A 13054-nucleotide genomic window follows, 5' to 3' on the forward strand; every position below is an offset into this window, starting at 1 on the left:
ATCAAATCTTTTCCAGTCATGAGAATCTTTGATCTTTAATTATTTTACTAAGTCTTGCTCTTCAAAAATAACTGTATTATTTAGTCCCGTTAACCCACCAAGACCTGCTTTACATATAGATGTAAAAGAAATTATATATATATATATATGTATATGTATATTTGTCAAAGAAAAGAGTAAGGTGCCTTAAACTAAGGGGCAGTCTCTGTGGAATATTTGGTGTCCCAAGGTGAAAGAGACACTGTAACGTTTTATAGAAAATTTGTAGAGTGCTGAGTAAAAGCAAATAAATGAATTCTACAAATTAGCTCTAAGTTGAGAACAATTAAACACAAATAAGTACATTCTAATTTAAGCAAAAACCATTATACCCAATGTACAGATTAACAAAAATTCACAAAATGTTAAAATTTTTGCTAGTTCACTAGTAACTCCCATAAGATGTAAAGATTAGTCTACATGTTTTTAATGCTTTAGCAAGGATCATTTCTATAACTCCATAAGGCAGCATGGTATAGTAGTATGGCCGTCAAACTTCGGCATATAGCAGGGTTGCCTAGGAAGTTGCTCAAACAAACATACGTCCTGACCCTGAAGATTCTCATTCAGCAGTTATTGGTCAAAGCTTGGGCATTTAGCTTTACTTTGAACACACTCTCTAGTAATTCTGATACACTCTGAAGTTGAGAACCATCGGTGTATTGGAAAGACCTCAGGCCCTTTGGAGTCATGAAAGACTGGATTTGAATTCTGATTCTGCCATTTATTTGCTATGTGACTGGGGCAAGTTATTTACCTCTCTGCACCATCATGTCTAAAATGCCAATCATGTGACCAACTTATCACGTGATCGCAGAGAAGTAAGATTAAGCACATATTATGCTGTTCTTATAGACAATTTTGCATTTAACAAAATTTTACTTCACTTTGCATAATAATCTATAATAAATGCTAAATGCAGCACAATGTTTGATTCACCATCTTGTTATACTTTCTTCCCACACCAAAGGTCAATTTCACAGAGTTCTTTAATAATTCTTTCTTGCAGCTGGGCAGGAAAGGAACCAGGGTGGCTAGGAAGTTGAACAACCTTAAGATTATTTCTGCTCTCCAACAGAATTGGTGGTGTCTCTACATTATTCATGCTAGAGGATGGAAGAAGTGTTCATACTAACTCAGAAGTGACAAGCAATAGTTTCCCCTTCTTCATGATATTGTCATGGAGGAAGAAATTTCCTAGGAGAGGCAATAAACTACAGTAGAGAAAGTATGGGCTTTAGAGATTAGAGACCGGCATTCCAATTTTGTATATAACTGGGCATAAATTACATAACCTTGGATAGAGGACAGCTTTCATGAACTAATATCTCATCTGTGATATAGGAATGGGCACACTACAGAGATTTCTGAGGATTAGAGTAATGAAGTCAGATGTTTGTCTTAGTGCCTACCACACTGTAGGTCCCTAATAACAGGAAAATCCCCTTTCTACTTTCACAGCAGTACTCCATTTCCAAAAGCTGCTGATCAGAAAGCTGCGTCGTGTGTGTGTGTGTGTGTGTGTGTGTGTGTGTGTGTGTGTGTGTTGGGCCATGCCAAGTTTTCCAATTCTATCCTGTGATCCAGAGTGTATGCCAAAATCATGTTGAACTTCATGGCTTTTGAATAAAATAACTATGGGAAATTTGAAGCTTTTAAGGAAAAGACGGTGTGATTGGAAGAGATTTTTAAGAAAAGGAAAGAAGCTGGACATGTAAAACCATGCTGGTGATTGAATTAATTAGTGAATGATAGTGTGAAAGAAGGTAAGAAAGAAATTGAGAAAATAAATTGCTTCTATTTCTGGAACTGTTAGTGTATCCCCAGGACTACATTTCTTTCTTTCCTCCTTCTTCCTTCCTTCCTTTCTCCTTCCTTCCTTCCTCCCTCCCTCCCTCCCTTCCTTCCTTCCCCTGTAACTGGCCAACAGGGGAGAGGTTGAACATGCTTCAGCTGATCTGACTTGAGTAACAGGAAAACTGAAAACTAGTTACACTAGAGGCCTCTTGCTTTTTGTGGGATAATTTCTTAGGAAAAATTAAAAAAAAAAGTAATGAACACAACTGGCTTTGGAAGTTTCAATGCAAATATTTATAATTTTGGAAGTTTCCAAATGCCTTTCCAAATGTTCCCAATTGCCTTTGCCTTATATAGAGATTTAACAGAATCATTAATGTCAATCAGAAACTCATTTTTGAAAGTTGAGAAAAAGCAGCTTTCACACAGCGAAGCCTGGGGCAAGCATAAACACACTACTTTTCTTTCCTGCAAAAGAGTCTAAAAATTATCAAGGAACTCGTAAAATAAAATTAGCACTTCTATTGTGTGCTTCTTTAATAATCAACAATGTTGCTCACAGTCCCAGCGCTCCGAACGACGGTGCCTCCCGTTGACAACAACCTGAGCGGACCCGCGCCTAGGCCCTCCGCCAGGCCTGCGCTGCCTCGCCCCGGGAGAGGAAGACTGAGCCCGGCTCAGGCGGCTGCGGCGCGACGGCCCGTTTCCTTCCAGCAATCAGTCCCCTGGTGTCCCAGCAGCGCCTTCCCCGCAATCGCGCGTCCCCAGCGCACGTCGCGGCTGCCAGCTGCCCCCGCCCTGACCGCCGGCCCGCACGTGCCAGCGGCCGCCGCTGGCAGCGCCCGTGCCATGGGGCTGCCCACTCTGGAGTTCAGCGATTCCTACTTGGACAGCCCGGATTTCAGGGAGCGCTTGCAGTGTCACGAGACTGAGCTGGAGCGAACCAAGTTCATCAAGGAGCTCATTAAGGACGGCTCTCTGCTCACTGGGGCGTTGAGGACAGGTAATGTTGATTGCCTACCCAGTTCCCTTACCCTTTCATCCTTTCCAAAGGAACCCTGAGTTCCTTCAGGAACACGCCTCTACCCAGGTTGGGGATCTGTCTGTGGCAGTGCAGAAATTTTCCCAGTCATTACAAGATTTCCAATTTGAATGTATTGATAATGCTGAAACAGATGATGAAATTAGTATTACTCAGTCACTAAAAGAATTTGCAAGGCTACTCATTGCAGTAGAAGAAGAAAGGCAAAGACTGATCCAAAACGCTAATGATGTATTAATTGCACCACTTGAGAAATTTCGAAAAGAACAGATTGGTGCAGCAAAAGGTGGAAAGAAGTTTGACAAAGAGTGAAAAATATTACTCTATCCTTGAAAAGCATTTAAATTTATCTGCAAAGAAAAAGGAGTCTCATTTGCAAGAGGGAGATACACAAATTGATCGAGCACATCAGAACTTCTATGAAGCATCATTAGAATGTCTTTAAATGGCTCACGCCTGTAATCCCAGCACTTTGGGAGGCTGAGGTGGGCGGATCACCTGAGATCAGGAGTTCGAGACCAGCCTGACCTACATGGAGAAATCCCGTCTCTACTAAAAATACAAAATTAGCCGGGCGTGGTGGCACATGCCTGTAAAGCCAGCTACTCGGGAGGCTGAGGCAGGAGAATCACTTGGACCCAGGAGGCAGAGGTTGCGGTGAGCCAAGGCTATGCCATTGCACTCCAGCCTGGGCAACAAGAGCAAAACTCTGACTCAAAATAAATAAATAAACAAATAAATAAAAATGAATAAAAGAAAAAAGAATATGTCTTTAAAATTCAAGCGGTTCAAGAAAAAAAGAAGTTTGAATTTGCTGAACCGCTTTTGTCATTTCTTCAGGGTTTATTTACTTTTTTACCACGAAGGATATGAACTTGCCCAGGAATTTGCACCACATAAGCAACAGCTGCAGTTCGACTTGCAGAATACAAGGAATAATTTTGAAAGTACTCGACAAGAGGTAGAGGGGTTGATGCAAAGGATGAAATCTGCCAACCAGGACTACAGACCACCCAGCCAGTGGACGATGGAAGGCTATCCGTATGTCCAGGAGAAACGACCGCTTGGTTTTACGTGGATTAAACAGCCTTGTTACTAGCTCACCGGAAATGTTCAAAATCTTGTATCCGACGAAAGACAGATTCAATTGACCAACACTTCTGCTTCAAAAAACAAGTAGTTGAAAGCCATGGGATCATCACATTACAGGCCTTCTCAGAAGCTAATAGGAAACTCTGGCTTGAAGCCATGGATGGGAAGGAACCAATTTATACTCTGCCTGACATTATAAGCAAGAAAGAAGAAATGTATTTGAATGAAGCAGGGTTCAATTTTGTGAGAAACTGCATTCAAGCTGTGGAAACAAGCGGTATCACCATTTTAGGCCTCTACTGAATAGGAGGAGTGAACCCCAAAGTTCAAAAACTTGTGAATATCATATTTTCTCCTAAATCCCCTCCTGATATTGATATTGAACTGTGGGACAATAAGACAATGAGTGGGCTGAAAAACCACCTCAGGTGCTTTGCAGCACCACTGATGACTTACAAGTTACACAAAGATTTGTATCATTGCTGTTAAATCTGATGACCAAAACTACAGGGTGGAGGCTGTACATGCATTGGTGTGCAAATTGCCAGAGAAAAACAGAGAGATGCTGGACATCTTAATAAAACATCAGGTCAAAGTATCACTGCACAGCCAACAAAATCTCATGACTGTCTCAAATCTTGGTGTCATATTTGGCCCAACTCTAATGAGAGCACAAGAATAAGCTGTAGCTGCTATGGTGAATATTAAATTTCAGAATATTGTGTTAGAAATTCTTACAGAGCACAATGAAACGATTTTTCATACTGCTCCAGACCCAAGCACTCCTCTTCCTCAGCCTCAGTCTCGATCTGGATCCCAAAAGACACAAGCAATCTGCCTCTCTACAGGCTCTAGGAAGCCCAGAGGGACGTGTACTCCATGCCTGGCTGAACCTGATAGTGACTCCTATAGCAGCAGCCCAGACAGCACCCCCATGGGGAACAACAAGTCACTCTCTTCTCTTTCCTCAGAACAAAATAGCACTACAAAGTCAGCTTCCTGCCAGCCCAGGGAGAAATCTGGAGGGATTCCTTGGATTGCAACCCCGTCATCTTCCCATGAACAGAAAAGCCTTGGTCTCTGGACAACCAGTCCTGAATCAATTTCTAGAGAAGATGCAACAAAGACAGATGCAGAATCAGATTGCCAGAGTGTTGCTTCGGTCACTAGCCCAGGGGATGTTTCCCCACCCATAGACCTAGTCAAGAAAGGGCCTTATGGGCTTTCAGAACTGAAAAGAGCTTCTGCTTCTTCTCTCAGATCCATCTCTGCAGCTGAAGGAAACACCAGCTACAGTGGATCTATTCAAAGCTTAACTTCTGTAGGTTCCAAGAAGACACCCAAAGCTTCAAACCCAGACCTGCCTCCAAAAATGTGCAGGAGATTAAGACTAGACACCGCCTAAAGCAATGGCTATCAGCGTCCTGGCTCAGTAGTGGCAGCAAAAGCTCAACTGTTTGAAAATGTTGGTTCACCTAAGCCAGTTTCTTCTGGGCACCAAGCCAAAGCCATGTACTCCTGTAAAGCAGAGCACAGCGTGAGTTTTCCTTCCCACAAGGAGTGATATTTTCCAGCGTGGCCCATCAGTGGAACCAGGATGGTTAAAGGCAACTTATGAAGGCAAAACGGGACTAGTTCCAGAAAATTATGTTGTCTTCCTCTACTACTATTTAGTGTATGGCAGTATCTTCATGGTATCCATGGTAACAAATAATAAGTGCTATGATTTTATCTGACACAGATACAAGGGGATGAGCCCACTAAGTGAAAACAGTCAATTTCTATCAGGTTCTTCACCAGCAGACTATGTAGCTCCTTATTAATGGAAAAAAAAGGTTTAAAAGGTTGGCCATTCTTTTTTGGTTGGTTTATTTTAAAATTTCTTGTTTCTGAAAAATTTATTTTTGGATAATACGTAACTCTCCAGAATGTCTCTTCCATAGCAATTGTAGAGTTTCAAATACCGTATTAAGTACTATCTCCCAGAAATTTGGAAACCAGAAATCTGCTGTATGGATTTTGAGATGCGTCCTTTACTGCCTGGCATTCTCTGAGGATCTGTGAAACTGTTACTTAAAAATGTTACTGAAAAGCTAGTTACCTGCCCTTTGAGTGCCACAGTCCTGACCTGCTTGTTCTTGACACCTTACATATTACTTCAGAGTTCCCCACTGTGCAGACTCTCAGGTATTAACTGTATAAAACTCTTTACATGCTATTATAATCCGTAATCTCGATCTCTTCTACTATTTCTCTTCTACTATCTTTTCTACTGTTTCTAGAATAGGTTAAATACACATATACACACACAACTATGCCTCAGAAAAGTTATGCTTTTACAAATAAAAATAATAGATTAGAATTAACAAGTAGGGTGAATAACAGTAGGCAGAGTCAGAATCAGAAATAAATATCAGTGGATCAAAATAAAAGAATGAAAAATCTTCTGTAATAAAAATTAGCAATGTAATGTAAAAGTCTGATAAAAGGTTATCTTTTTCTTTTACCTCTTACTGTTGACCTCTGTACACTGTAATAAGGTGTTGCTGGATGGAACTTCTTGGTCTAGGTCCTTGGAGATCTTAGTAGTAATAACAGCATTCCTGACACTCTAATTACCTCGGCTGAAACAGAAGGTAGTCTTTCAATGTACCAGTCCCTTAGTCTATACTTGGTTTAAACACCCTTGCCATCATCTGGTATCCTGCTAGATTAGAACCTCTTAAAAGCAAATTGGTTTTCTTTCAAAGACCAACTTGACTCCAAAGAGAGATACAGAATCCTACTTCTGCTGCTGCATAAAGAAATCTCAACCTTCATTTTACTTGAACACAGACCAAAGTGTTCCTGCTTCTGAGTTGTCTGTGAGCTAGTTCTATGGATGTTCCATTCAGATTTAAAGCTTTTTTATTGCACAGGACGTGGATATGAAGCCTAACTCTTGTATCTGATGGCAAGGCATATGTTGTAGCCACAGTGCTGGCGATGGTCCCTTTGCTGAAACAAGCTACAGAAGCACTGATTCAAGCTGTGTTTGTGCTAGAAGTTTTAATCTTGTAGATTTGTGAGGATGGCTCTTTTTCCTTCATAATAGATTACATGTATAAGCAAGTCAGGGCCATATACTGGAGGCAGGCCAAAGCTGCTTTTCCCTTAAAGTAAGTTTCCTACAGACAAGGTATTTATGAGCATTGAGAAAGTTGGGACACGTACTCTAAATCACACAGAATGTTAATTCCACAGGAAGGCAATGCCAGACATTGGAGGAAGATCACATTCAACTTCTAATAGTAGTTCAATAACAAAACCTTAGCTTTTCAGAAACAATGTTAAGATACGTTAGAATTGCCACATCCATACCTTCAAAACATGCAATGTGTGCACCCTAATCACTGCTTACAGTATAATCAGCATGACAATGACATTGAGGGGGTCTAAATTCATCATCTCCTGTGTTATGTGAAAATATCCCTCAGTACAAAACATTTGTGTATTTCACAGATGACTCTTGTTTTGCCATAACTCTACAAAGTTTATGGAAACTAGTCAACTGAAGGATTTTTCTGTTGTGCGATGTGTAAAGGTCTGAATAGTAAAATCATCTTTGTATTTCTGCAATGTTAAAAAATAATAATCAACATGTCAGATTGTTGGGCTTTTCCTAGCAGATGTTTTCTAATTCAAAGTTTTTGGTTGTGTTTTTGTTTTTTAGTTCAAAGTTAATTTGTTTGCCTCTTGAAGATTAATTTGTCTAAGCTTTCTAGGAACTGCCAAACAGTGATATTCTCAAAAGGATTCAATAAACTAGTTCAAAAAAAATTCCTATCTTCTATTGCCTTAAATCTAATCATGTTCTGTGAACTGCAGTCCTAGTGTGTAACACGGCGTGACTTATCACCCAGAGTTCTCCATTGTATTTCAAAGTTGATTTACCTCAGGAAAACGGAGGGTTTATTGAGTAACTCAAATTTTTCCAGAGAAACTGGTTTGAAGTATCCAGTGCAACCTGCCAAGCTCTTTCTTTGTTTATAAACTCACTTACTGGTGACATCATTCAGGGTAGTCCCTCTCTAAAAATCTTGAATTTTGTCTGGTCTTCTCAGATGAGGAATTCTGAACCTGGTACAATCTCATTCTAACTCCTCTCTTATGTACTAAGTACTTATATTATATACCTTTCTATAACTTAAGAGGAAAAGGCTGACCATTTTTGGTATTCTTTCAGTGACATATTTTTCAGTGTGTAAGCTCACAATCATTCTTAATTAACTACATGATTTTTAATATAATTTCTACTACTTTGGGTTTTATTTCCCAGGTATGGACATTGTCCTTTTAATGTTTTCTTAAGGAATTATTCAGAGTAGATTATTAACAACTTAAGGTCCTAAACAGATATATACATGGGACATGGTTGTTGTAAAAAGAAACAAATCTGTAAGACACTAGGAAATTCAAAACGCTTTCAAGCTTTCTTTGAACTTTACTACTGAATGATTTATTTGCAACTTGTTATCTGGTATAGTGGGGAAGAGCCACTTATGTCTCTTTAAGCCAAGATATATTTAAGATAACAATAAAGATAAAATATCAATTTCACTATCTAGATTTGATTTTGACACAATGAAAAGCTGATTGGTTCATAATCAAATGAACAAATTTTCCACAAGTAAGAGATGAAACCCCTGGCTTGGAAATCCTGGGGATTGACAGGTTGAATGTCCTTGGTCTGTGGTGAGCATGTTCACGTTTCAACACATGAGATCTGGTGTGCTTTCCGTAGCAGCTCCTCAGATTTTGTGAAAAACTAGAAGATAAGTTTTTAAAAAGCAATGTTGAATACTTAGAATCATATTTCTAATAAAAATAAGTCAAACTATTTAATTTTGATAAAGTTTCAAAACTAAACATGAACTGAACTTATACTTGATGACATAATTTTATAAATTCATGATGAATTTCTTATTCTGATTTATTTACTATTTTAAAAGATAGGTGTTTCTTTTCTTCCACTGTAAAAGTGTAATGTGTTCATTGTATTTGGAAAACGTGGAAAGTAGAAGATGACTGTTCTTATTTTTTCACTTTTACAGAGGGTAATTTTTTCCACACCATAGAAGTAGAATAATCATACTTCTAATTTGAAAATTTGAAAATGTAAAAAAAAAATTAATCCAAGATCATATCAACATTTAGGGCTAAGAGTTGAGATTATACTGAATATGGTTTTGCATTGAATATATTACAAGCTTTTTTGTGTCATTTACTATTTGATAAAACATGATTTTTAATGCCTGAATACTTTTCTAACATTTGTATGTATTGTTGTTTATTGAATCATTCCTCTCTTGTGGAACATTCAAATTGGATCCAAAGTTTACCACAAGTAATACTACAATAAAAATATCTATACATTATTTGTGATGTCTCTGGTTGTTTTCTTAGAGTGCCACCTTAATTATCTTTGTGAGAAAGTCCTCAAGAATCCTGCCATTAATTCAGATACTTTCCCTGCTATTGATATGTCTCTTTAAGAGTTCTGAAAATACTTAAGAAACTTAGTGAGAAGAAAGAAAATTAATCCTCTCTTCTGATTCTTCAGTTCCAATTCTCTGTGGCCACTGGATTTTTAAAAATCCTGTTGTCCAAAGCAGCTCCCATTTAATTGTTTCTCTCTGACAGTGGGGAAACTGGAAGTCAGAGGTGATACCATAAAAGGAAATGAATGAAGCAGATGTATGAATTTTGATACATATAACAGATGTCTTTTGATCGCACTTCCTGGGCAATATAGTAGTAATCAAAGGAAAACTGGTAACATTTTTCATTGCTATGCTTTAAGGAAAAATTTCTAAGCCTCACAGAGCTGACATGGTTTATTACCTTCAGGAACACAGTAGTACTTAGCGTAAGTTAGAATCCATTCATTATTATGTGTGACTGGAGAGGTATATTGCTTAAAAACTATACCAGGCCCTACTTAGGAACAAGTTACAACTGCATTTAAATCACTCTGTTTATGTCAAAATACTTAAAGTTAAATAGCAGAATCTAGAGGGGTCCTTGATTAACATGAGACAATAAATATTTGCAGAATCTGATGCCTACCAGAGGAAACACTAACCCAGACAGGAAAGTTCTTCAGAGTAAAAATCAAGAAGGGTGAGAGTATCTATGCAATAGAAGTAAGTCTTGGCCTGGACCCAGACAAGATCATTGCACAAGAGATTGGTTTTGGAAGTAAATTTGGCTGAGATTAAAGTCTCAAGTGACATGAAGACAATGTTAAAGATAAACCCAAACTCTTCTTTATTGCTTGACACTTTTCCAATCAGCATCAACTTCATTCCTGGTAAGTTGGTGTAGTATGGTGAGTTCTGCCTTATTTCATACTTTATTTGGTTAGAATCTGGGGGAGGGGGTAAAGGTGTAGGTTGGTTATTTCAAATGTGCAGATGACCTCCACCAATTTTGCAGTATAGTGCTATTACTTAAGGGAATACACTCATAAAACTTTGATTTCCTAGTAATTCTGCTTTTGTGCATTCTTAATTTGAGACTCAGTGAGGGTGCAAGAGCTGTAGATTTGGCAAACACTGCACTATTTTCTCACATTTTTTCGATTTGCTAAAACCAGTAACAAATGTATTACCCCTTTTTTTCCTTTAATTTTTAAATCCACGGCCTTTTCACTGCCTTTACTTTCCATGTGTTGCCACTGTATCCTCCACTGAATCCCCCACATTGGGCCCAGCACTTGACACTTAGTAGGCACTCAACCAATACTTGTTGAATGAATAAGTTTAATGCACTGCAGTTTCTTTAGTTTTTAGATGATGTTGTACCTAATGCACACGCCTTCCTTCTCTCACTCCTTCATTAATCCTTTTGTTCATGTCTTTTACTTATGCCAAGCTGTCACACTGTGTGCATGAACTGACAGATTTATTTTTTCTTCCACAGCCCCAGAGCCAGCAAATGACTGACCTTAAACCTAAAACTGTAGGAGTTTGGTCAGTGTGGTGGGAAAAGTTGTAAGAAAATGTTATAGGGAAAGACACAAACCTTCTTGGAAAAATGGGAGGTTTTGCAAAAGCTTCAAAAGAGAATTTAGCTGAAGGCAGTTAAATTCTCTTAAGAGCAAGGGTTAGATAACAAGGGAATGTAAAGAAACTTATCTAGATAAATTGTTCTACTCATATCTCTGGAAACCAACCTTTGATCATTCATGTGCAGGACTGCTCTCTACTTGGGGGGTTGACAATGTTAATTACCCACAAATTGTGTTTGCTCCAAGCCCTTGTCATTCAATCTGTACTAAATAAATGCAACTGGGGCCAGCTTAGGGAAGCTGCACTCCTTTCGGCTGCTGCACTCTCTCATCGGCAGCACTGAGTGGTGTAGTCCCCTAGCCACACTGTCAGGAAAAATACCTGTGTCAGTGAACTCCTTTCATTCGTCACTTGGCCAGTCTGTGGGACAGATCGGCATAAAACACCCATTGGTTTTCGCCTTTACTCTTGCAGAATGAGTTATAAAGCCAAAGACCTCAAGAAAAGCACACTCCTTAACAGCCAGTTCAGGGGTGACAGCCAGGGAATAAGAAAACAGAACCTTCCAGAGGATGGAGCCACCACCAAAAATGATGGAAAAGAGGGTTCCTCCCAGAGAGTAGATTCAGAGGCTATTTAAGGAATTTCCCCATGCCCTGTGTAGGGAGCTTCTCACTACTTGCTACTCACGATTTCCTTATGGTTATACTTTGGGGACTGCTGCTTGCCTGTCTTCTCTTTCTTGCATAGCAGGTTTGTTTAATTTTATTTTTTTCTTCAATTATGGTGGTGTTTTCACTGTTCTACCATGACAAGAGGTAGAATAGAGATATTTTTTACCTCTACATGGGAGGCAGAAAATTGGCCTTTTTATTCAAGAATGCCAAACCAGAAGCTGACATATCAGAATCTGATACAGAGGATAGTCTATTCCCCTTTGGACTTTGGACCTTGGACTTTGAACTGGATGCAATAATGGTATGAGACCCTTGGGTAGGAATGAGTGTCTTGTATGTGTGGGAAAGACAGGAAAGCAGATATTTGGTGACCTAAAAAGAAGGCCATGGCAGAACCTCATTAGTTGTTCAATAATCCTATTTTCCTTTCCTCCTGGGCACACAGCTATGTGTTTTCCAGCCATCCTCATACTTAGATGTAGCCCAGTGACACTTCTGAGGATGGAATATGGACAGATGTGATGGGCACTGCTGGACCTGGACCATAAAATCCTTCCACATGATTTCAGTGCCCCTTTTACCCCATTGGCAGCTGGATATTGTCATCCAGAGAGATGAATGACTTAGAAGCCATGTGCAGAAGATGGCAACCTTCCATCAGCATGGATCCTTGAGTGACTGTGGAGTGCAACGCCTTCTACCAGTTAGAACTACTGTGATTGACAATCACATTTCATTTGTATTAAGCTACTGATTTGGGGGGTTTATCTCCTTCAGCTCCCACATTAGTACAACTCATGCAGAATGGAGAGTGACTGTGAACACATGTGGCACAGGCTGGTGAAACCTAGGACTTTATAGATGAATTCCTGATTATACTCTCCTTTCTTGCAAAAAGCTTTTTTCAAATTAAATGTTATAATACAAATGTGAATACTTAAATGTCTTTCTAATGAAATGATGACTAACTGTAGGAAAGAAAATGTAGGAATGTATACATCCTTGATAAGAGTGTGAAACTGATACAGGCAATGTAGAGAGTCTTGCTTAGGGATAATGAACAAAAGAACATACCTGGGTAAAAGAAATGAGAGGTTACTGATAACAAAACTAATATTTATATTGCACAATATAAAACATTATTTTATACTTAGGATTACATTTGATTTTTGCAAATCCCCGTGAAATAGCTATTATTATCAGATCCACTTTATGCATAATAAAAACAAGACTCATATGGGTTAGCTAACTAGGCTATGGTCTCTCCACCAAGCTCTACTTCTCTGATTGAGGAGATAGTAGTATCTAGAGCTTCAGTGTTCTTTCTACTGCCCTATGCTACCGCCCAGTGCAGA

At 39.0% G+C, this 13054-nt stretch overlaps 2 pseudogenes; one reads left to right on the plus strand and one right to left on the minus strand.

Moving 5' to 3' along the window:
- Nucleotides 1-2685: 2685 nt before the first annotated feature.
- LOC101133228 (rho GTPase-activating protein 42-like) lies at nucleotides 2686-5706 on the plus strand (annotated as a pseudogene).
- Nucleotides 5707-8447: 2741 nt separating this feature from the next.
- Nucleotides 8448-13054, minus strand: part of LOC109025815 (fatty acyl-CoA reductase 2-like) — a 306120-nt pseudogene continuing 301513 nt past the window's right edge.

Source organism: Gorilla gorilla, chromosome 11, assembly GCF_029281585.2.
Source record: "Gorilla gorilla gorilla isolate KB3781 chromosome 11, NHGRI_mGorGor1-v2.1_pri, whole genome shotgun sequence".
In the NCBI taxonomy this organism is placed as follows: Eukaryota; Metazoa; Chordata; class Mammalia; order Primates; family Hominidae; genus Gorilla; species Gorilla gorilla.